Raw genomic sequence first — 24286 nt, 5'->3', positions numbered from 1 at the left:
CATGGAACAGGAAAGCTACAGTTCTTGAGGAAGTAGGACCAAGGTCATACACTGTTAGAACTGAGGAAGGACAGATTCTCAGGAGGAACCGCCGTTCCCTCCTAAAAACACAAGAGACTATCGAAGAGCAAATCGATGACAATGCCACAACTGAATCTTGTCACTCACCACCAGAACAATCTAACACAAATACACATACAGGCTCTCATGAAAACACATCAGACTTACCTGTGCTGAGAAGATCCACACGTGAAGTAAAAAAGCCTGATAGACTTAATCTTTGAGTACAAAGAAAACTACATTGAAAATGTATTGATTGTTGAAGATGTTTATGTTGTTATGATTGATTGATATTGATTGATACTGATTTTGTTTAACCTCAAAGAAAGGGGGATGTAATGATCAGTAACCTGTCTTTCTGGAATGGTACACTAGGTGGTGCTGTATGTATATAAGAGTGGGCTACCTATGATGCACCAGGCTACCTACAAGGCAGCAGTCAAGATGGATGCCTCTACAGATACTGTACCTAGTCCACATGTGCTCAATAAAGTGTCTAGCAAAAGCTAGCTGTTCTTAATAAAAACGACAATGAACATAACAAAAGGCACCTTTGAAATGCAAATTCTTTCTTTCATTAAGTCAGGATCCAGTTCACCTGATTTGCTGAAATATATATATATATATATTTTTCACAATGCAGTGGTACCAGAATCATTTTATGAATGTCTTAATATAATAAATTTTCAAGCCTGTCTCATATTGGCATAGTGAAGTCCAAGGTGCAGCTGTGCATTTTAAATCAACTGAGGTTCTCTACTGCAACAAGAACTTTTATTTATATAGCGCCTATAACGTAGTAAAACGTCCCAAAGCGCTTTGCAGGAGCGTTATCAAACAAAATTTGACACCGAGCCACATAAGGAGAAATTAGGGCAGGTGCTTGGTCACAGAGGTAGGTTTTAAGGAGCATCTTAAAGGAGGAGAATGAGGCGGAGAGGTTTAGGGAGGGAATTCCAGAGCTTAGGACACAGAGAGCTAAAGGCACGGCTGCCAATGGTGGAGCGATTAAAATCAGGGATGCGCAGGAGGCCAGAATTGGAGGAGTGCAGATATCTCGGTGGAGTTGTGGGGCTGGAGGAGATTTCAGAGATAGGGAGGGGAGAGTCCATGGAGGGATTTAAAAACAAGGATGAGAATTTTAAAATCGAGGCGTTACCCAACTAGGAGCCAATGTAGGTCAGCGAGCACAGGGGTGATGGGTGAGCGGGACTTGGTGCGAGTTAGAACACAGGCAGCAGAGTTTTGGATGAGCTTAAGTTTATGTAGGGTGGAAGATGGGAGGCCGGCCAGGAGAGCGTTGTGCACTGCATCAAACATGTTGGAATATTTATTATGATAATTAATGGATAATTAGAAAAGTAATAATTATGTAAAGTGCTTACTTTGGGGCCGATTTTCCCGCAGGTGTGGGGAATTGTCGGGTTCCCCGAATGTCAGGGTTCCCCCACGAATCTAAATGGGTCTGGCAGATTGATGCAATTTTCCCTCAATTGGCCAATTCATTTCCAGCATGTGGGAACCCTTGCTAATTGACTATTTCCAGTCAGAAAGCCCCACAGTATGATGTCATCATTCGTGGTGCTTTTAAAGTCTATAGCAAGCATTGCTTCCTCTGCAGGCTTCCCAGCGAGCCGTTCAGCATAGCAGAGGAGCCTGCAGCAGCTGTTGCCAGTGCCAGACCCCGAGCTGTCGTCAAATTCGACAAGTCGTCACTACAGACATTATTGGATGGGGTTAGGGCCCACAGGGAGGTCCTCTTCCCTAGGTCAGGGAGGAAGAGGCCTCCCACTGAGACCAAGGTTGCATGGATGCAGGTAGCAGCAGATGTGAACTCTCTGGGAGTCACCAGAAGAACCTGGATACAGTGCAGGAAGCGATTCCATGACCTTCACCATACAGGAAAAGTAAGTATGAAGTTTCCATCACCCTCAACCTGATCCCCATTGCCTTTCCCCAACAGCACTCAGCTTCAGCACTCTCTTCCTCCACACCCCACTTCACAGTCACATCCATGCACCCTTACCCATTCCTCTCTCTCTATGCTCACATTCACATAACTATTCCACCATGCAGCCCTCACACTGCCTCTCACTCTGATTCTTTGAACACAACTGACAACACACAGGGAGGGCCCTTGGTCTTGCAGCTTCACACCGTCTTTGTCTCCCTCTAAGTATCTATGCTATGCAATCTCTACACTCACTCCTTCACTCTCACTCAAACTCCACTTGTCTCCCTCATTGGAGGAAAAAAGAGCTCACAACAACAGAGAGCGAGCCAGGACTGGAGGAGGCCCACCCTCAATAGCCCACCTGACCCCCTGGGAGGAAGGAGTGCTGCAAATTGTCGGGGCTGATGTGCCAGCGGAAGTTGGGGAAGGAGAGACAGGGGCAGTCCCACAAGCTGGTGACAGAGTAGTTTTCCATCTCTCTCATTGACATAGCATGAGTCGCTGTTATGATTCTGAAGCTACATCATTTGGACTTATGAACATCTGCAAAATCCAATGTGCATGTCACCTTGGCATCACATCTCTAACTCTTTCCTTTACTCCCCCACAGAACCATCCAGAGCCCCTGTCCCCACTGTGGAGGAGGAAGAGGCCGTGCATCCAGACTCCTCAGAGGAAGCTCCAACCTCTGAGGGCGCAGCATCAGCAGAAGTAAGCGCACCCGGCACCAGCGCAGACACTCACCTCAGGGGGACCTTCGGGACATAGAGTAGTGTTGTCACCTGGTGTATCATAGCTCACAAGTGAGCATCAGCAGATTGTGGAGACAGGGACAGCAGTCGAGAGTCCTCGTCGGAGGGCGCAGGCCTCTGCCAGCTCAGCTCAGCTGCATGTCGACCCTTTGCCTCTGGGTCCATCCGCAAGAGAAGAGGTAATGGATCTCCATGCACAGATGCAGGAGTCTCTGGCAGGTTTTGTCTCCAGGGTCGCTGCGAGTGTGGAGCGAATGGAGGAGTCCATAGCGAACATGAGCAGAGCCTTAGTGGAGTCATTGGCGCATGAACGCATCACCACGGAAAGGATGGCTACCTCCGTGGTAAGGCTGGCTGCTGCCGAGGAGAGGAGGGTTACGGCCGAGGAGAGGAGGGCTACGGCCATGGAGGAGCTTAGTCACCAGGGTATGGAAAACATGGTGAGTGCTCAGAATAGAATGACATCTTTTGAGGAGCGATGGGCATCTATTGAGCACAGAAACCAGACCTTCATGGAAGTCCTTCTGAGCAGGACTTCCAGTGCAGATACGGGTCCCCATGGCCCCCCTGATGTGCAGCAAGGTGCTCGCCAGCCACTTGCAGGCACTGAGGGTGACCTGACCCATGAGAGGGAGGTTGTTGGCACACCTCAAGGAAGTGGGGGCTCCTCTCCACGCGCTCACACTTCCATGCCACTGCAGAGCCCTCGGTCAGAGCCCCACCGGAGTTCACACCCAATTGAGATAGGCGTCTCAACCCCTGCACAGCCGCAGGAGCAGCAGACTGCTGGTGAGCCCTCACAGGCTCGCCACCCCAGAGGATGCCCGCCAAAGGTGTCGAGACAGGGGCAGCAGGAAAGTGAGCAAGGGGCCTCCACATCTGCTGAAGCCACAGGGGTACCACTACGTAGGAGCACGCGTAAGAGAAAAATAAAGCACCACAAATCACAAGGGTAGTCACTTGGGTGAAAATATTTGTATATAGTTATTATGTCATCAGTATCTTGTGCATTAAAAATCTGATGGCAACTGCTGCAGTTGTGGCATCTGTCATTTGGCGAATGGGGATTTCACATTGAGGCCTTAGGATTACTTGCAGTTGTCAGCAAGCTGGTCAAATAGGTAGAAATGCGCAGGGATTGGCCATTGCCCATGCTCAGGTAAGAAGCAGTGAGGCTACAGTGTTTGATGTACCAGGCTAAGCAAATCTGGACAGGATGAGTGCGTTCCTTGCATTCCGCCCAGCAATGTTCTCGCGTAATGGTGCCGCTGGTTGATGGGCCTCTGCAGGATGGTCGTTTTCGACCTCCTCCTCCTCAGCAGCATCCTCATCCGAGGTGGGTCTGTGAGGAGCCTCTTGGTCCTGCGGAATCTGCAAGCCATGACGCTGTGCCATGTTGTGAAGTACACAGCAAACCACGACAATTTTGGAGACCCTGGCTGCGGAGTACTGTAGGGCTCCACCTGATCTATCCAGGCATCTGAAGCGCATTTTCAGCAATCCGATGGTTTACTCGATAATGCATCTGGTGGAAATGTGGCTGGAGTTGTAGCGCTCCTCAGCTTCATTGGCTGGTCTCCTCAACGGCGCCATTAGCCAAGTCCGCAGGGGATATCCCTTGTCTCCAAGTAGCCATCCCTGAAGTTTGTCTGGTGGACTGAATAGCGGAGGCACAGTAGACTGGCGCAGTATGAGGGAGTCATGGCAGCTGCCAGGGTATTTGGCACAAACATGCAAAATCTCCTTCTTGTGGTCACACACCAGTTGAACGTTAAGGGAGTGGATTGCGATGGGGTGGCCAAGGGCCACATGTGTGCAGTCAATGACACCCTGCACCCTTGGAAAGTCTGCCAGCTGAGCGAATCCACGCACTCGCGCCCTCACACTTGTGTGATCCCTGGTGAAATGGATGTGATTGTGCATGAAGGCAAAGAGGGCATCGGTTACCTGCGTGATGCAAGTGTGTGGGGCCGCCTGGAAGATGCCACTGATGTCTGCTGCTGATCCCTGGAAGGAGCCTGAGGCATAAAAGTTGAGTGCGGTGGTGACTTTGATGGCCACTGGTAAGGAGTGTCGACCTGGTGCTCTGGGCTCCAGGTCTTGCTGTAGCATTGTGCAGATGTCAGTCACTACCTCTCGCGAAAGTCAGAGCCGCCTTTGGCACTGCTGCTCAGTCATGTTGAGGTAGCTCACCCTGTGTCTGTAGACCCTGTTTGGGGGATATCACCTGCACCGACGGCCTTCCATGCGCTGGCCCCTTCTGGCCTATGCTGCCTCAGGTGGGTGAGCCGCAGCCTGTCCCTCCTGCTGGTGGTGCTGTTGTTGCTGGATCTGCTGCTGCCGCCTCTGCTGCTGGAGATCCTCTAATGCCAAAAAGGGAAGGAAAAAAAGGCCTCCCATGCTTCTGGTAGATGCCTCCGTTGAGGAAGCGCTGAGTGAGGGTGGCGAGAGGGGCTTCCCAGGAGCTCACACTGGAGAAGTGTGTGAGGCTCCAACCTTCCACAGCTGTGCCTAAGCCTTGAACAAGTTGCCCCAAGTCTGAAACAACAAGGTCCTGCAACCTACAAATGCTGTCTGATTAAATCTCTTCTTTCCTGATTGACCTGCAGCTGAAAGTAAGCAAGTCGACATTGTTCACGCCAGGTTTCATCAGCGGGTTTCACACCAGGCGTGTTTAACGTGAGAAAAGGCTGAAAATAGCAAGGGCCCCTTAAAATGGCATTATAGATGCCAATTATTGGTGATTAGGCTCCCGACGACCAGTCCCGCCTGCTGCGGGCGGGACTGATTTGGGTCGGATTGAAACGCCGGGGTGAAAGTCGGATGGGGCGGGAAATCAGGCCGGGGGGGGGTGTCGCGCCCCCCTAGTTTTGCGATTTCCCCCCCCCCCCCCCCACACGCCTGAAACCCCGCCTGACAGCTCCAGGAAAACCAACCCCTCTGTGACTAAACTACAGCTCTTTCTCACTTCTCACTCTCCAGTTTGGATGTGAGTGTCAAATAAGCTAGAAACTACAAAAGAAAAAAAAGAGTTGCATTTATAAAGAGCCTTTCATGACCTCAGGACATCCCAAAGCACTTTACAGCCAATGAAGTACTTTTGCAGTGTAGTCACCGTTGCAATGTAGGAAATGTCACAACCAATTTACGCACAGCAAGGTGCCATAACTGGAAATGTGTTAATGACCAGATAATCTGTTTTTGTGATGTTGATTGAGGGATAAATATTGGCCAGGACACCGGGGATAACTCTCCTGCTCTTCGTCAAAATAGTGCCATGGGATCTTTTACGTCCAACTGAGAGAACAGACGTCACCTCGGTTTAACACCTCATTCGAAAGACGGCACCTCCGACAGTGCAGCACTCCCTCAGTACTGTGCTGAAGTGTCAGCCTGGATTATGTACTCAAGTGTCTGGAGTTGTTGATAGAGTTCCATAAAGTGTTTTCCCTGCTCACCATATTCAGTGTTGTTTAGTTGCAGGCTTTGGGAGCTGAACTGAAAGCTGGATTCATGGGAGCTATGCAAGTGCTGGCCAGAATTGAGGATGCCAAACACTTCCTGAAAGAAAGAGTTCAGACTTATGAACTGGAATGGCAAGAACAGCTGAAGCAGCTTAAAGACACAATCAGCACATTTAAGGTGTGAAAACATTTCTACCGTATTAACAAGATGTATTTTTGCCCACTTTCTTTCTGAAGAAGATTCTGCAACTGCAGTAATTCTGTTGTCCATGGTGATAGAATAGCTAATCATTTAACTCTAAATTAATATGTTGGTGTTAATCCTCCACACAAGCAGAAGCCCCAATACCATGTGCCCACCCTGTTCCCTTTTGCTTCAACCATCCATCTAATCTATTCTTAAACAACAGCTTGGTCTCTGCTTCAATCACCAAGTCATGCAATGCATTCCACAGCCTCACCACTCTCCGTGTAAGAATATTTCTCCTGCTCTCTGTTCTAAATCTCTTTTACGTTTAATCTTGTATCCCACATTCCCTCCATCACCAAGACTGCTGACTTCCACCTCCGTAACATCGCCCGTCTCCGCCCCTGCCTCAGTTCATCTGCTGCTGAAACCCTCATCCATGCCTTTGGTACCTCTAGACTCGACTATTCCAATACTCTCCTGGCCAGCCTCCCATCTTGCACTCACTGTAAATTTGAACTCATCCTACATCTGCTGCCCGTATCCTAACGCACCGTCCCGTTCACCCTTCACCCCTGTGCTCACTGACCTACATTGGCTCCTGGTCTGGCAACGCCTCGATTTAAAAATTCTCATCCTTGTTTTCAAATCCTTCCGTGGCCTCGCCCCTCCCTATCTCTGTAACCTCCTCCAGCCCTACAAGTTTCCAATACCTCTGCAATCCTCCAATTCTGGCCTCTTGCGCATCCACGATTTTCTTCACTCCACCATTGGCGGTTGTGCCTTCAGCTGCCGAGGTCTTAAACTCTGGAATTTCCTCCTTAAACTTCTCCTCCTTTAAGACGCTCCTTAAAACCTACCTCTTTGACCAACCATTTGGTACTAATATCGCTTGATGTTTAATTTTGTTTGAAAATCTCTCCTGTGAAGCGGCTTGGGATGTTTTACTACATTAAAGGCACTATATAAATGTTGTTATATCTAAGTCCTCCTCAATCATTCTGTCTCACCTCTTCATAATTTTAAACACCCATCGAATCACCCCATAATCTCCTGTTTTAACAAAAACCGTCCTATCTTTTCAAGTCATATTTATATATCCTCAAAACTGGCAGCATCAGTTTATCTGCACTGTACCCTCCCTATTGCAACAACATTCTTTGTATAGTGTGACCAAAAGTACACACATTACTCCAACTGTGGTCTTACTGAGTTTTTTATATAGATTGCCTATTGCATTTCAGTTTTTATGTCCTATAGCCCAGTTTCTTTATGGCCTTATCCAATTTGGTGCTGCTTTTATTGTCTTGTGAACCTAAATCCCCAAATCCCTCTGCTCCTCCTCACCAACCAGTTTTCCCCCATTCAAAATATTACTTTTATTTTTAATTACCAAAATGTACCACCTTACATTTACAGATACTGAATTCTGCCTACTATTAATTTTGCACATTCCACCATCATATCAATATCCACTTGCAGCTTCCTATAGTGCTTAGAATTACTTACTACACTTCCTATTTTAGTATCGTCTGCAAATTTGGACATAACTCCCTCCAGCCCTATGTCCAAATCATGGACGTACTCAGTGACTAGAAGTGGTCCAGCACTGAACCCTGTGGGACACCACTATCCATTTCCATTGACTCTAAGAAACTGTCCTTAAATCCTATCTAGATGGTTTTTAATCCAGTTTGCTACCCTCCCCACAATTCCACACCCCTTAATCTTCTCCAATAGCCTCCTGTGTGGTACTTTGTCAAAAACTTTCTGCAAGTCCACAGCCACTGTATTTTCTGCCAGCCACCATATCTGCCACCCCCTCAAAGAACTCTATTAGGTTTGTCAAGCATCATGTTCCTTTCTGAAATCTGTCTTGGCGGTTTCATAGAATCCTAGAATCTTACAGCACAGAAGGAGGCCATTCGGCCCATTGTACCTGTGCCGGCTCTTTGAAAGAGCTATCCAATTAGTCCCACTCCCCTTCTCTTTCCCCATAGCCCTGCAAATTTTCCCTCTTCAAGTATATATCCAATTCCCTGTTGAAAGTTACCATTGAATCTGTCTCTACCACTCTTTCTGGCAGTGCATTCCCGATCATAACAACTCGCTGCGTAAAAAAGATTTCTCTTCATCTCCCTCCCTGGCTTTTTCTAATTATTTTCTCTTTGTTTAGATATTTAGTCATTTCATCTTTAATTAAAGCTTCCAAAATTTCCCCTACCACAGATTCCTGATATGGAATCAATCCTCTGGGCTTCCCAATGCAAGGTTAAATACATTGTTCGCTTATCACAAGACTACAGAAGGCCATTCATCATTGAGAAAGAAAGAAAGACTTGTATTTATATAGCGCCTTTCACGACCACGGGATGTCCCAAAGCGCTTTACAGCCAATGAAGTACTTTTGAAGTGTAATCACTGTTGTAATGCTCCACAAGTCTTATACTCCTCATAGTTTTCACATGGCAAAAGAAATGTGTGCAGGAGTAGAACGTTACCTCGCATTACAGTTTTTATGATTCATCAGGATCCCGATCATGTGCGATCATGTGATAGGTGCCTAGAAGGGGGTCATTCAGTCTCAAGTCCACCAATGCTGTCATCAAAACTCTCAGTGCTGTGGTGATGGATATTATAATCTAGTCCTTGACTGTCAATATATTCTGTTTAAATATATAAGTAACATATAACAACAACAACTTGTATTTATCTAGCATTTTTAATGTAGTAAAACTTCCCAAGACGCTTCACAGGAGAGTTATCAGATAACATTTGACACCGAGCCACATAAGGAGATATTAGGACAGGTGACTAAATGTTTGGTCAAAGAGGTAGGTTTTAAGGAGCGCCTTAAAGGAAGAGAGAGAGGTAGAGAGGAAAGGAGATTTAGGGAGGGAATTCCAGAGCTTAGGACCTAGGCAGCTGGTGGGGCGAAGGAAGTCAGGGATGCACAAGAGGCCAGAATTTGGAGGAATGCAGAGTTAAATAAAAAAAAGACTTGCATTTATATAGCGCCTTTCACGACCACAGGATGTCCCAAAGTGTTTTACAGCCAATGAAGTACTTTTTGAAGTGTAATGTAGGAAATGCAAAGTTCTCAAAGGATAGTAGGGCTGGAGGAGATTACAGAGATAGGGAGGGGTGAGATCATGTAGGGATTTGAATACCAGGATGACAATTTTAAGCTCGAGGCGTTGCTGGACCAGGAGTTGATATCAATAAATAAAGGTTGCCTGCTCACTTTGCTAATAAGTGTTTTGTCTCTCTAGATCCCTTTCACATTACTTGACCCCCTTGTGACCTATCACATCACAATAGAATTCCCTGTTTCAACTTAAAATAAAGGAAACTCACTTTCAAACTCACAATTCAGCAAGGCATCCAGTAACTTTCTGATCTCTATATATAATGATGAACTCAGTTGTTATGCATTACGTAATCAGGATGTAGAAACAATCAAACATTTATTTTTCTACTGTTCATTTTGAAGTAATCATTATGCAGGCAGAATTGCAAGATTTGTTGATATAGGAACACAGGAAGGAACAAAGGAACTGGAGTAGGCCGTTCAGCCCCTCGCGCCTGTTCCGCCATTCAATTGGATCATGGTATATTCCTATACCTTTAATGCCTAGGGCCCAGGCAGCTGAAGACTCGGCTGGCAATGGTGGAGTGATTAAAATCAGGGATGCGCAAGAGGCCAGAATTGGAGGAGCGCCGAGGTCTCTGAGTGTTGTAGGGCAGGAGGAGGTTAGAGAGATAGAGAGGGGTGAGGCCATGGAGGGATTTGAAAACAAGGATGAGAATTTTAAAATTGAGGCGTTGCCAGACCAGGAGCCAATGTAAATCAGCGAGCACAGGATTGATAAGTGAACAGGACTTGTTGCGAGTTAGGATATGGGCAGCAGAGTTTTAGATGAGCTCAGGTTTATGGAGATGGAAGGTGGGAAGTTGACCAGGAGTGAGTTGGAATCGTCAAGTCTAGCGGTAACAAAAGCATGGATGAGGGTTTCAGCAGCAGGTGAGCTGAGGCAGGGGCGGAGTTGGGCGATGTTACGGAGGTGGAAGTAGGCAGTCTTGGTGATGGAACAGATATGTGGTTGGAAGATGCCAAGGTTGGGAAAGGTCTGGCTTAGCCTCAGACAGTGGCCAGGGAGAGGGACGGAGTTGGTGCTAGGGAACGGCGTTTGTTGTGGGTGCTGAAGACAATGGCTTCGGTCTTCCCAATATTTAGTTGGAGTAAGTTTCTGCTCATCCAAGCCTGGATGTTGGACAAGCAGTGTGGCAAATCAGAGACAGTTACTCACGTTTATATCTCATTGTTTTATTATTATTACATATATATGGGCTCATTGTAAATTTGTCCATGGGTTCAATCCTTTTCGAAAGCTGTTTCCACGACTTTCCAGCTTTGTTTGTTGACCGGCAATGCAAAGACTTAATTCGCTTTGCAGAAATGTCACAGTATGACAAATGGAATCACAGTGCCTTTTGAAAATAAGGCTGTATTTTTCCACATTTTTTCCTTCCTAAAATAGTAATGATTCCTCAAACGTTCCTACAACATTTATAGAATTCTTATTTATGTATTTTTCTTCTCCTTCTTAGTTCCCTTCTCCTTATCTTCTCCTTCTTAGTTCCCCGTTTGTGCTGGACTATTCCCAGACAGAGAATGAGTAAACCACCTGCTCCCCTGTCTCTGATAATGCTCTTTTTTAAAGAGCATGAAATGCCACAAACCTCTGCCAATTCCTTACATCAGCCACGAGATGTGTAGCATTAGCCTGCCATTAACACTTCTTTGGTTTCTTGATTTCCCTGTGGAGTGTGCCTAGTCTCCACTATTGGCATCATGGGCATTCTAACAAACAAACAAACTTGCATTTATATAGCGCCTTTTGTGACCTCAGGAATCCCAAAGCCAATGAAGCACTTTTGAAGTGTAGTCAATGTTGTAATGTAGGGACGCGCAATAGCCAGTTTGTGCACAGCACACAGCATTGAGAGAAATGACCAAATAATCTGTTTTAGTGGTGTTGGTTGAGGGATAAATATTGGCCAGGATGCCTGGTAAAAGAAGGCCTTAGAGAGAGAGGGATGAATGGAGGTGCAAGGTATGTTGGTGTGAGTAAGGATGTGCAGGAGTAGGGTTGGGAAGGCAGAGTGATGGGGATGTGATGAGAAGTACAGCAGGATGAAGTTGAGTGTGGCTTTGCAATCACCTTTCCTGATCTAATGAGATCATTGAAATGGATGACGTCATCAGACCCGTGCCATTTAACTGGGCCGGGTAACATGCTGGGTGGGCTTAATAGGCCCCATTAACGCAAAGTCGATTTCTGGAGCAGGATGGAAGCAGCAATGGGGTCGCGATTCGCCACGCTGACCGCCCGTACCCGACCCACCCAGGTAAAGAAAATTCCAGCCGAAGTGTCAGCGTAGGTTATGTGCTCAAGTCTCTGGAGTAGAACTTGAACCCATGACTTCTGACTCACAGATGGCAGCTAGCACTAAGCCAAGGCTGATAGACCGTAACACCAGTGTCATTCCTTGTCTATTCCTTTGGCAGGCTTTGAGTGGGATTGAGTCTTTGGAAAGTGCAGCTAAGCAAAGAAAAGCAATTCAGCAACAAAAGTTCTGCATTAGGCTCAAGATGCAGACTAGCCACTCCCGGCTTAATAGATAAGAATTGTACAATTACTGGCAATAAGAAGGCCTCGGCCCATAAGTGCCCCACAAGTTTCGGGTTTAGGCATGCGCTGCATCATGCGCGAAAACCTGGAACTTGCAATCTGTCAAGAATCTTCTTGGCAGATGCTCCGCATCCCCGGGAAATGGACATTCGCTGGCCGAGAGTTGGGCTATTTGCACTACTGCCCAGCGAATGCCCATGAAACTCCCCTGCTCTTCTTCAAAATAGTGCCATGGGATCTCTTACATCCACCTGAGAGAGCAGACGGGGCCTCGGTTTAACGTTTCATCTGAAAGACGGCACCTCCGACAGTGTAGCACTCCCTCAGCACTGCACTGGAGTGTCAGCCTAGATTGTTGTGCTCAAGTCTCTGGAGTGGGGCTCGAACCCACAACCTTCTGACTCAGAGCTTTTTTTGTGTAAGTAGAAGTCAAATGATTTTTTTTTAAATTCATTTTGCAGGAACAGCTTCAAGGAGCAACCACTCAAATCAGGGAACTGAGTGAAAAGCAGAACGAAATGAGAGCGTGCATTGAAATGCTCCAGCAGGACAAACCGCACTGTCAGATAAAAACAGGATCTACACAAAATGGGTATCACATTATCACACAGAATCACAGAATCACAGAATCTACAGTGCAGATAGAGGCCATTTCGGCCCATCGAGCCTGCACCGACACATATCCCACCCCATCCCCGTAACCCCACGTATTTAATCCCCTAACACTAAGGGTCAATTTATCATAGCCAAATCAACCTAACCTGCACATCTTTGGACTGTGGGAGGAAACCGGAGCACCCGGAGGAAACCCACGCAGACACAGGGAGAATGTGCAAACTCCACACAGACAGTCGCCCGAGGCCAGATTTGAACCCGGGTCCCTGGCGCTGTGAGGCAACAGTGCTAACCACTATGCCACCGTGTAGGGAGTGCGGCTCTAATTGTGTATTGAGAAATAGAAATGTTGTTATTACTTTTGAACAAGGTACAAATTTGTGCTGTGGTTCAGGCAACTTTACAAAGGGGCTCAAAGTGATGAGGTTGAGGCCTTGAAACTCAACCAGAAGGTTGCAAGCTCAAATCGAGGATTGTTTGGTCACTCGATCAAGCTTCTGTCAATGGGATAGGCATCATTAGTTCTTGGTTGGGGCACGTTAAGAAACTGAGACCTTTCATTTACAAGAGGAAAGAATGGGTTGACAAAGTGTTGCACAAGATCTAGCAGGTCTGTTTTTGTAATCCCAAGTCTCCCATAGGTGTGGTCAGCAATTTTAATGTGACTCAGTACCAATGGTCACCCCACGTGCAAGTGGTGCCAGCAACGCTCATACACCTTTCCTTTCCCGTAAGACCCTTCTTCAATTCCAGGCCAACATTACATTCACCTCACATCACTTCAGACATGCCCTCGCAAGTTTCCTTGCATCCCTCACACTGCCATCATATTGCCCCTTGCTTTAGACTTGCAAGAGTTGCATCCACACTAACTTCTGTTTTTCTTTTACCCATACCAGTTTAACATGCCTCTCACTGTTCCTGAGTTACATACACCAAAAATTTAAACCTCTCGAACTAGAACTTGCACATCTTGTGCAGATCATGTGCCCTGTACCACACATCCTCCTTTGATTTAAATTCCTGCCAAAATGCACACTGCCTCCAGATTTGTGTTGATCAGTCCCGGCGTCGACCCAAGCCTCCAGTTACTTTTAATTCTATCATGGCCCATGCCTTCTCCCACACCATGCACATATCTATCTATATATTATTAAAAATCTTGTGTATGGTATGCAATTGTATGCATGGTGTCACAATTTTACTCTGTAGAATGCTATATAAACATTTCTAATGGGAATTTCACTGTTAAAATATAAACACTTAGCTGTAATACTTTTTTTAAAATTTGTTTATGGGATGTAGGCATCGCTGGCAAGGCCAGCATTTATTGCCTGTCCCAAACTGCCATTGAGAAGGTGGTGGTGAGTGTTGTGTCCGTGTATAATAAGACACATGTTAAGTATGTGTATTGTATTGAACAATTAACACAAAGACTTAAACGTATAACTCAAACAGGTCTTTACTGGTTGGAGGTAGGGACTATACATAGGTCTTTACTTCATGCCCACAGGCGGGAACTGAGGGGAGATCAGTACCCACAGTACTATTTATACCCCTATGGCCAGGAGTGGTACTGCGTATCACTACGCCCAACAAGTAGTGCAGTCCTGTCCATAGGTTCAAAGTAGCACACATATTACATACACAACATTCCTCCCTTCCTAGCTTTACAGTCATCTCCCCATTTAACATAACGTAATAACATATATACATATATAACTTCAGGTTTACATAACAGAATAACATAGATACATAGATAACTTCATGTCAAAACAGATCACAGATTCAGTCTCTGCGGAAAACAGTTCACAGATTCAATCTCTGTGGTGGAGTCGGTTCACGTTGCTGGAGTGACTCATTCAATAGTCCTTCCATGGATTTAACAGTTTGAACTTCCGAACTGAATTGGCTCCGTTCGGAGGGACCACGTGTGTGATCTGGTAGAGGTAATAATGGTTCAGATGGGTCATCTTCTGTTTCGACTTTTCCTTTTCTGCTTCTTGGAGACTCTCTGGGCTCCACTGTCAGCTGCCAGCTGCATGCGCAGTTCCTCCTTCTCTCCCTCCTTTTTCCGTAGTAGAGCCACCTTCTCCCGATGTTCCGTAGACTTTCGGTGCTCCTCCATGATTTCTGTATGGTGGGAGTCGAAGTTACAAGTTGGGCAGGACAGGACATAGTAATATTCGGTGTCGTCCTGATCTAGGCCAGCGAGAGGGTCTTCTATTTCCTCCATACCCAGCTGGGCGTTAGCCAGCTTTTGTTCCAAGTCCAGACATCTTTCCTGAAGAGACTTCTTCATGCGTACCTCTTCATCCAGCTTTTTCTGGGCTTTCAGCAAGTCGTTTACTAATGACCTCATTTGAGATTTTACTACTTCAACTTCTTTTGGAGATTGATTGATCGGACTATTCAATCCCTCTACCGGAGCAGCTGTTTCAGCGGTCTGTTGTTCTACGTTGACGTGAGTCAGCGTACTTTTGGCATCCAAGGGCTGCTCTGTTGCAGTCATCTCAGTCTGTGTTGCCACCTCAGCTCTTCCAATAACCTTTGAGAGCTCCGAACCCCTTTCGTTTGAATATTGAAGTTCGTGTTCAAGTTTTTCCCATTTCAGAGTCCTGTCCTTCAGCATATGCAGGAGTTGGCTGACCGTTAACTCCTCTGACATCAGACGTTTTGTGTGCTCCTGCTCCATTTTCTCCATCAGCTGCTTCTGTTGTCTTTCCAGATTCTCCAACTCTATATCAAAGAACTCTTTCGTTGCATTCAACTCTTGCTCACAACGGCGAAGCATTTGTTCTAATTGCTGTTGTAGTTTGAAATGGAGTTGAGTTCGAGCCCGGTGTCCCTCAGAAATGGGCACATCAGTAGACTTGCCAGACTCAGAATCCACAGTTAAACTATGTTGTTGTTGCTCAGTGGAATTCTGTGCTGAAACTTTGTCTTTTGCACCTGAGTTGGGCTTACCATCATCCGTTCCAGAGTCTGGGCCGACTATCTTCACCGAGTTCTCACTCATTATTGTTTGTAGGAAATGCCAGTCCATATTCATTTTCCTAATCCACTCCCGTCCTAGTAGTGGAGAACCTCCTTCAGATATCACATATAAGTCCATTATTTGACTGTCTTCGCCCTTGTGGACCACTGCAACCTCTATTTTCCCGATGGGGTACACTCTTTGCCCCGTGTATGTTTTCAATATAATCCCCGTATCCTGTAGGGGAATATGTTGGAATAACTTTCCGTAATCTTTCTTATTTATGACCGTCAATGCCGATCCAGTGTCCAATTCCAGTTTTACTTGGACTCCTTCTATCTGAAGAGTGACCCAAATTGTCTGGAGGTCTGCACCCTTACCAGCGTTGAGTACTCTTAAGCTAGCCAGTTCATTACAGCTTAAGCTAGCCAGTTCATTACTGCTAGCGTCTGAATCGGACTCCTGTTCGGTCACCTTGTGTACCTTTGCGTATTTTCCTTGCGGTGACTTCTTGTTGCTGGTCTTCTTCCCTGACCTGCATACTCTAGCTATATGTCCAAGCCTACCACAAGTTCTACATTCTTGGTTTTTAAACCAACACTGGTTCTGATCATGCGTTGTCTTTCCACAACGATAACATTTGCCAGAACTCACACCCAATTTGTGTGCACTGAGCTCCGGTGACCGTAGCTGCATTACTGCCGTGCCTCTTGCTGCGGCTTCGTGTGCTGCTGCCATAGTGACCGCCTTCTCAAGCGTCAGCTCATTCTCCTCGAGCAGTCGCTTTTGTGTATCCTGTTTAAATAAACCACACACAAATTTGTCTCGAAGTGCCTCTGTCAGTCCCGTTCCAAACTGGCAATATTTCGCTAATTTACGCAATTCCAGCAAATAATCAGCATTGCTTTCATGCTGTAGCTGCCTTCTGTCGTAAAATTTAAATCGTTCCGCTAGCATCAGCGGCGTGGGGTTTAGATGATCTTTCAGGACAGTAACAATCTCATCGAACGTCTTATCCGCCGGTTCATCTGGTGATAACAGGTGTTTCAATTGCCCGTATGTCTTCGCACCCATTAAATTTAATAATGTTAGAGCTTTATCTTGGTCATGAATTTTATTGGCCTTACAATAATTTTTTACTCTTTCAACATATATGGCCCAATCTTCGAGGTCACTATCAAAGGTGCTAATATTCCCGTGTTTAGGCATTGTAGATTTGCAATTTCTCAGATTTTATTTTGTTTACTTGTTATCAAAGATGGCGGCTTCCCGCTCTTGCCGTCGTCCTCCGCCCACAAAATGGCGGTTTTCCCGCGCTTGGCGGTCTTCACCCGTCCCCCGACGCCGTCTCCCTTCAGCCCCCGAGTGCGGCCCTTATCTTTGGTTCCGATCGCTGGCCCGCACTGCGCCTCGCACTTGAAGCGGCTCCCGGCCTCTGGCTCACCCGCTCGCGCGTTTCACCGCGGCTCTTATCAGGGATTGCGATCGCCCTTATCTTCTCCAACTTCCCCAGCCCTGTCTTTGCAGCCAACACTGCACGGCTTACCCCACCACCTAGGTTGAACAAGGAAACTGCAGAAAGACTTCTGTCAGTCGCTGGAAGCTGTCAGGATGTTTGCTGCACTCCAGTGCTCAGTCGCTGATGGAGGCTTCAGAGTCCTAAAGCCTGTCGCTTCTAGTGGGGTGGTGATGTTTGAAACCTCTCTTCAACTGCCGCAGGGTAAGAACCTGACTCGTCGCCAGTGTTAAGTATGTGTATTGTATTGAACAATTAACACAAAGACTTAAACGTATAACTCAAACAGGTCTTTACTGGTTGGAGGTAGGGACTATACATAGGTCTTTACTTCATGCCCACAGGCGGGAACTGAGGGGAGATCAGTACCCACAGTACTATTTATACCCCTATGGCCAGGAGTGGTACTGCGTATCACTACGCCCAACAAGTAGTGCAGTCCTGTCCATAGGTTCAAAGTAGCACACATATTACATACACAACAACACAGACTGCAGGAGAACGGTACAACAGGTGTTTACTCAACGTGGCTCACACTGGAACTGATCTGTACAGATTACTACTCAGTGCTATATACAGGTGTGGTCACTGCCGGTACTGCAGTATACATGAGCTGTAAAAGATAGTTCCCCCCTTAAAGGTATATACATTACAATTCCTCCCCTTTTAGATTAACAGTACCATAACACTCATTTAACAATTAAATATAAAACTAATTACAATTAACACTTTTAACATGCAACATTAGCTGAAAATAGTCTATTTATATATTCAGTCTTTGGGGAGGCTTCCTGATCCTTTCTGGATAGCGCCTTTCCCAAGTGTCTTGCTCTTGGTGCGGAGGCGATTCTGGCCCCCTATCGTCGGTTGGTTCATCAGCTTCCGATGCTACTGTTTCTGGGGTAGATGCAACCTGTACGTCGGGTTCATCACCAGGTACGTATGGGCGAGGCATGGGGTTGACTTGTTCCTGTGACTCTAGGATCTGGTCAGCATGGCGTCTCACGATGCTCTCCCCAACGTCCACTGTGTACATTAGTGGGCCCTGCCGTGTGCATATCGTTCCTGGCTGCCATTTTTCTGTTCAGTAGTCGCGGGCCAAGACTGGTTGCCCTACATTGAAGCTCCTTGTTGGCTTCTCGTGATGTGCTGGAATTGCTTACTCTCAACATCTCTTCGTACGTTTAGTCTGAGCAAATCCAGGCACGATCTTAACCTTCGGTTAAAGAACATCATGGCTGGGGCCTGGTTGGTGACTGCATGTGTCGCATTCCGGTAGGCGAACAGGAAATTGTCCACCTTGTGCTGCAGCGGAATGTTGTCATTGTACATAGCCTTTATTGCCTTCTTAAAGGTTTGTACGAACCTCTCAGCCAATCCATTTGTGGCTGGATGATACGGGGCGGATGTGTAATGCCTTACTCCATTCATTTTCAAGAACCTCCGGAGCTCTTCGGACACAAACTGTGGTCCGTTGTCGGAGCAAATCTGTTCTGGCAAGCCATTCCTGGCAAAAATGGTCTGTAGGACTGCAATAGTTTTCTCCGTGGTGGTGGAGGACATTTTGATGACCTCAGGCCATTTCGAGTGCGCATCCACAGCTATTAAAAACATTGAGTCCATGAATGGACCAGCAAAATCAATATGCACCTGTTGCCATGGAGATGAGGGCCACTCCCATGGGTGTAGAGGGGCCTGTGGTGGTGCATTTTGGACTTTCTGGCATCCTGAGCAGCTCTTGGTCAGGTCCTCGATTTGTTTACCGATTCCCGGCCACCACACATAAGCCCTGGCTAGGCTTTTCATTTTTACCCCTCCCAGATGACCCTCATGAAGCTCATTGAGTACTCTATCCCTTAACTTGGGTGGAATTACCACTCGGGATCCACACATCAAGGTCCCCCGGCACACTGACAGTTGTTCTCTCCTTGTCGAGAATGCTGGCAACAGTGAGCCGCCATGTGCTGGCCATCCCTTCACCGTCAAATCATATACCCGAGACAGTGTCGGGTCATTTCGGGTTTCCTTTTCGATACAAGCGTTAGTTACCGGTAGGTATTCAACTATAGTCGAATGGAATATTTCGACAGGATCCACTGCTGGTGCTTCCTCCGCAGTAGGCAGTGGCAGGCGTGATAGCCCATCAGCATTTCCATGCTGTTTCGTGCCCTTATATTCAATCTCATAGTGGTGCGCCCCTAGAAAAAGTGACCACCTTTGTAGTTGTTGCGCAGTCATCACCGGAACGCCCTTCTTCGGATTAAAAATGGAGACAAGAGGCTGGTGATCAGTCAGCAAGGTGAAGATAGTGATTGAACTTTTTCACTCCCCACACTAGGCGGAGGGCCTCCCTGTCAATCTGGGCGTAGTTACGCTCGGCTGAGGTTAGTGATCGTGACGCAAAGGCTATTGGCTTCTCTGAGCCGTCCGAGAATTTGTGCGACAGCACCGCTCCAATGCCGTAGGGTGACGCATCACATGCCAACCGAATTGGTAATGCTGGGTTGTAATGGGCCAATACCTCTTTCGATGTGATTAGTGTTTTGCTCTTCTGGAGAGCTCATCTACATTCGTCACTCCACTTCCATGGCACCCCAGTTTGCAGTAGGGTGTTCAGTGGGTGTAGTATTGTAGACAAATTTGGCAAGAACTTATGGTAGTAGTTTACCAGCCTGAGGAACGACCTCAGTTGTGACACATTTTCCGGTGCTGGAGCCTTGACTACTGCCTCAATCTTCTCTGGGGACTTATGTAACCCCTCTTTATCGATAACGTGGCCACAATACGAGATCTGTTTTCTAAAAAACTCGCATTTGGGGCGGTTAGCTCGGAGCCCATATTCCTGCAATCTAGTGAGCACCTGCTCCAGGTTGGCAAGGTGATCACTGTCATTTTCGCCCGTGACCAGGATGTTGTCCAAATAACACTGGGTCCCTGGGATCCCTTGCAGGACTTGTTCCATTGCCCTCTGCCAAATAGCCGGAGCTGATGCTACCCTAAATACCAGCCGGTTGTATTGGTAGAGACCTTTATGGGTGTTGATTGAGAGGTTTTTTTTTTATGCTTCTTCTACCTCCATTTGCAGATACGCCTGGGCCAGATCAATCTTAGTGAAGCGTTTCCCTCCAGATAGCGAGGCGAAAATATCTTCAATCCGCGGAAGTGGATATTGTACGGTGTGAAGGACCGGGTTCAGTGTTACCTTAAAGTCCCCACAGATGCGAACCTTCCTTGGTTCCCCAGGCGTGCTGCTCAACGACTTTTTCATCACAGGGACGATGGGTGTAGCCCACTCGCTCCAGCCTACCTTGGACAGTACACCTGAACGTTCCAGACTCTCCAGCTCTGCTTCGACGGCTGGATGGATCGCATAAGGTACCGGTCTGGCCTTAAAAAATTTTGGGCTTGCGTTTTCTTCAATTTTAATCGTCGCTGTCATGCCTTTTAGTGTTCCGAGTCCTTGCTGGAACATTTCTTTTGCATCAGTTAGGATCTTTGACAGTCGCCCAGGTGTGACGTCGTCATCCTTTTTGTCAGCCACAGTCAGTGCCTGTATGGAATGCCAATCCAGTTGTATTTTCTGGATCCATTCACGTCCCAGTAATGGTGGTGCTCCATCTTGTAATACATACAGGTCTAGTTTTGGTGTTTCCTTACCGTTATAGATAACGGTCACCCTTATTTTTCCTTTGGGGTAGACTTTTTGCCCCGTGTACGTCTTCAAAATAATTTTTGTGTCTCTCAAGGGTATGTGTGAGAATAGCCGTTCATAGTCCCGTCGGTTTATGACTGTTAGGGCTGATCCTGTGTCCAATTCCATCTTTACCTGGACTCCTGCTATCTTGAGAGTGACCCAAATGGTTCGGTGATCCTCCGTTGTGATCACATTATGTAGTTTCAGACAACTCAGCTCCCTGCTTTCGGAGTCGATATCACTCTTTTGTTCGTCTGAACTATTCTCCGTCATCTTATGTACCTTCGTACCTTCTTGTACTTTTCTTTGGTAGGTTTCTTATTGCTGGTTTTCTTTCCCGACCTGCAGACTCGTGCTATGTGTCCTACTTTTCCACACTGTCTGCACACTTTGTCTTTGAACCAGCAATCATTCTGGTCGTGTGTTGTTCTGCCGCAGCGATAGCACTTCTCTGTTCCATATGACATTTCGTTTGTGCCATATTCTTGCGGTCTCTGTTGTATCTCTGCAGCGCCCCGTGCTGCTGCTTCATATGATACCGCAATGCTGAAAGCCTTTTCCAGCGTAAGGTCCTTTTCAGATAAAAGCCATTTCTGGGTTCCTTCACTTTGAAGCCCACACACAAACTTGTCCCTTAAGGTATCTGCCAGTCCCGCTCCAAACTGGCAGTGTTTCGATAGTTTGCGCAGTTCTGTTAAATAATCAGCATTGCTTTCATCCTTATGCTGGTTCCGTTTATGAAACTTGAATCTTTCTGCTATCAGCAGCGGTGTGGGGTTTAAATGTTCCTGTAGTATCGTTACTATGTCTTCAAAACTCTTTTCCATTGGCTTCGTTGGGGTTACTAGATTTCGTAATAAACCATACGTCTTTGCACCCATTAAATTTAACAATACCGACGCTTTCTTGTCATCTGACACCTCATTTGCCTTGCAGTATACCTCTATTCGTTCGACATATGTAGTCCAATCTTCGACTTCATTGTCAAATGCGGTGATACTGCCATTCTTCGGCATTTTGGGTGTGGTTTTAAATGGCGTCTCCCAATGGCTTAAAATGGCATCTCCCAATGGCTTAAAATGGCATCTCCCGCGCTTTCCTTCCTCCCCCGCTGCTGCCAACGCCGCTCCCGGCGGTTCTCGAGGCAATGGCAGCGCCCTGTAGGTTTCGCGCGCTTTTCCTGCGCTGCTGCCAACGCCGCTCTCGGCGGTCCTCGTGGCAATGGCGGCGCCTCGCGGGTTTCTGCGCGTCTCTCTCTCCCTCTCTCCGACGCTGCTCAGCCCCTGAACACCGGCTGCACCCTGTGCGCACTGCCCTCTCTCTCTCTCCCCCGTCGACGCTGCTTGGCCCTTTGCTGTGCCGCTCGGTCGGGCTCTAGCCCACCGCTGTCCGGGAAGGGTCTGCGCGCTACCTGTTGCCAGCCTGTTTCGCTGGACCACCTCGACTGGAAAGCCAAGCCTGGCTCTCGACAGCCTCCCCCGCAATTCTCGAGTCTCTGCTGGATGACTGGGCGGTTGCCCGTGGTCGACGCCCGAGTCTCTGGCCTTGACCTCCAATCCACTGATCTCCAGGAACGAATCCCCGGGAGGTGATGCAGAGTTGCAGGTAGGTTCGAACTTGCCTTGTCGCCAATGTTGTGTCCGTGTATAATAAGACACAGACTGCAGGAGAACGGTACAACAGGTGTTTACTCAACGTGGCTCACAGTGGAACTGATCTGTACAGATTACTACTCAGTGCTATATACAGGTGTGGTCACTGCCGGTACTGCAGTATACATGAGCTGTAAAAGATAGTTTCCCCCCCCCCTTAAAGGTATATACATTACAGTGAGCCACCTTTTTGAACCGCTGCAGTCTGTGTGGTGAAGGTACTCCCACAGTGCTGTTAGGGAGGGAGTTCCAGGATTTTGACCGAGTGACAATAAATGAATGGCGATATATTTCCAAGTCAGGATGGTGTGTGACTTGGAGGGCACTTGGAGGTGATGGTGTTCCCATGCACCTGCTGCCCTTGTCCTTCTAGGTGGAAGAGGTCGCAGGTTTGGGAGGTGCTGCCGAAGAAGCCTTGGCAAGTTGCTGCAGTGCATCTTGTAGATGGTACACACATGCAGCCATGGTACGCCGGTGGTGGAGGGAGTGAATGTCTAAGGTGGTTGATGGGGTGCCAATCAAGCGGGCTGCTTTGTCCTGGATGGTGTCGAGCTGCACTCATCCAGGCAAGTGGAGAGTATTCCATCACAGTCCTTACTTGTGCCTTGTAGTTGGTGGAAAGGCCTTGAGGAGTCAGGAGGTGAGACACTCGCCTGTAACTATTACCTATGATGCCACTATGTGGTGCTCTAACAGAAAATCCAATGTTAAGTGACAACATTGGCCTATAATTATTATCTGTGGTGTATGTAACCTGTTCCACCTTAAGAGAACTTAAGCCTGTTCCACCTTAAGAGATGTACTACTTTCTCTGGCTGCTGTATACGTAATACCGGTGGTGACCACCGGTATATAAGCACTGTGTAGTAAGATTGTATTTAGTATAGTCCTGACCTCCAACCAGTAAAGACCTGTTGAACTTTAATCTTGTAGTCTGTGTGTTATTAATTACAACTAGAACACACAGACTTTACAGTGGCGACGAGTCAGATTCTTACCCTGCGGCAGTTATATCCACGGCGGCTTCGTCCACAGAACGGACGTCGAAGAGAGGCTTCCACCCTCATCACCCTGCTGGAAGACACGTCGCGCGGCAGACATCGAGAAACCAGAGTGCAGAAGACATCCTGAACTCGAAGCCTCCATCAGCGGCTGTCGGCTATCTTCTTTCTACCTCGGTAGTGGGTAAGCCGGGCAGCGACGCGACCAGAAAGTCGGCCGCGTTGGCTGTACAGACGGGGAGGGAAGACGGAGGAATAAGGGCGGTGAGATCGATCGCGACCGGAGATAAGGGCCGGGCCGCATTCGGGCCGAAAGGCGCAGCGCGGGGACATCGATCGCGGCTGGTGATAAGGGCCGGGCCGCATTCGGGCTAAAAAGGCGCAGCGTCTGGGGGCAACTGAAGGCGCGAGAGCCGCGGTGAAGCGGAGACAGCATCGGGGGACGGGTGAAGACCGCCAAGCGCGGGAAAACCGCCATTTTGTAGGTGGAGGACGAAGACAAGAGCGCGGAAGCCACCATCTTGGATAAAAATTAAAATAAATTAAATTGCAACGATGCCTAAACATGGGAACATTAATACCTTTGATAGCGACATCGAAGATTGGGCTATGTATGTAGAACGCATACAAAATTATTGTAAAGCAAATAAAATCCCAGATGAAGAGAAAGCACTAACATTATTAAACTTAATGGTGGGTGCGAAGACATACGGGCAAT

At 47.3% G+C, this 24286-nt stretch overlaps 1 pseudogene across 1 annotated transcript in view; it reads left to right on the top strand.

The window, feature by feature from the left end:
* Positions 1 to 3585: 3585 nt before the first annotated feature.
* The window catches only part of LOC147121559 (uncharacterized), a 33331-nt pseudogene continuing 12630 nt past the window's right edge, over positions 3586 to 24286 (top strand). Inside the window, exons 1-2 of the transcript XR_015077575.1 lie at positions 3586 to 6408; positions 12575 to 12705. The product of XR_015077575.1 is annotated as an uncharacterized LOC147121559 (transcript). The remainder of the gene's footprint in view (positions 6409 to 12574; positions 12706 to 24286) is intronic.

This window comes from Somniosus microcephalus, chromosome 3, assembly GCF_052327205.1.
Source record: "Somniosus microcephalus isolate GS21.2 chromosome 3, FLI_Smic_1.0, whole genome shotgun sequence".
In the NCBI taxonomy this organism is placed as follows: Eukaryota; Metazoa; Chordata; class Chondrichthyes; order Squaliformes; family Somniosidae; genus Somniosus; species Somniosus microcephalus.
This window is presented reverse-complemented; position numbering and strand designations above follow the sequence as displayed.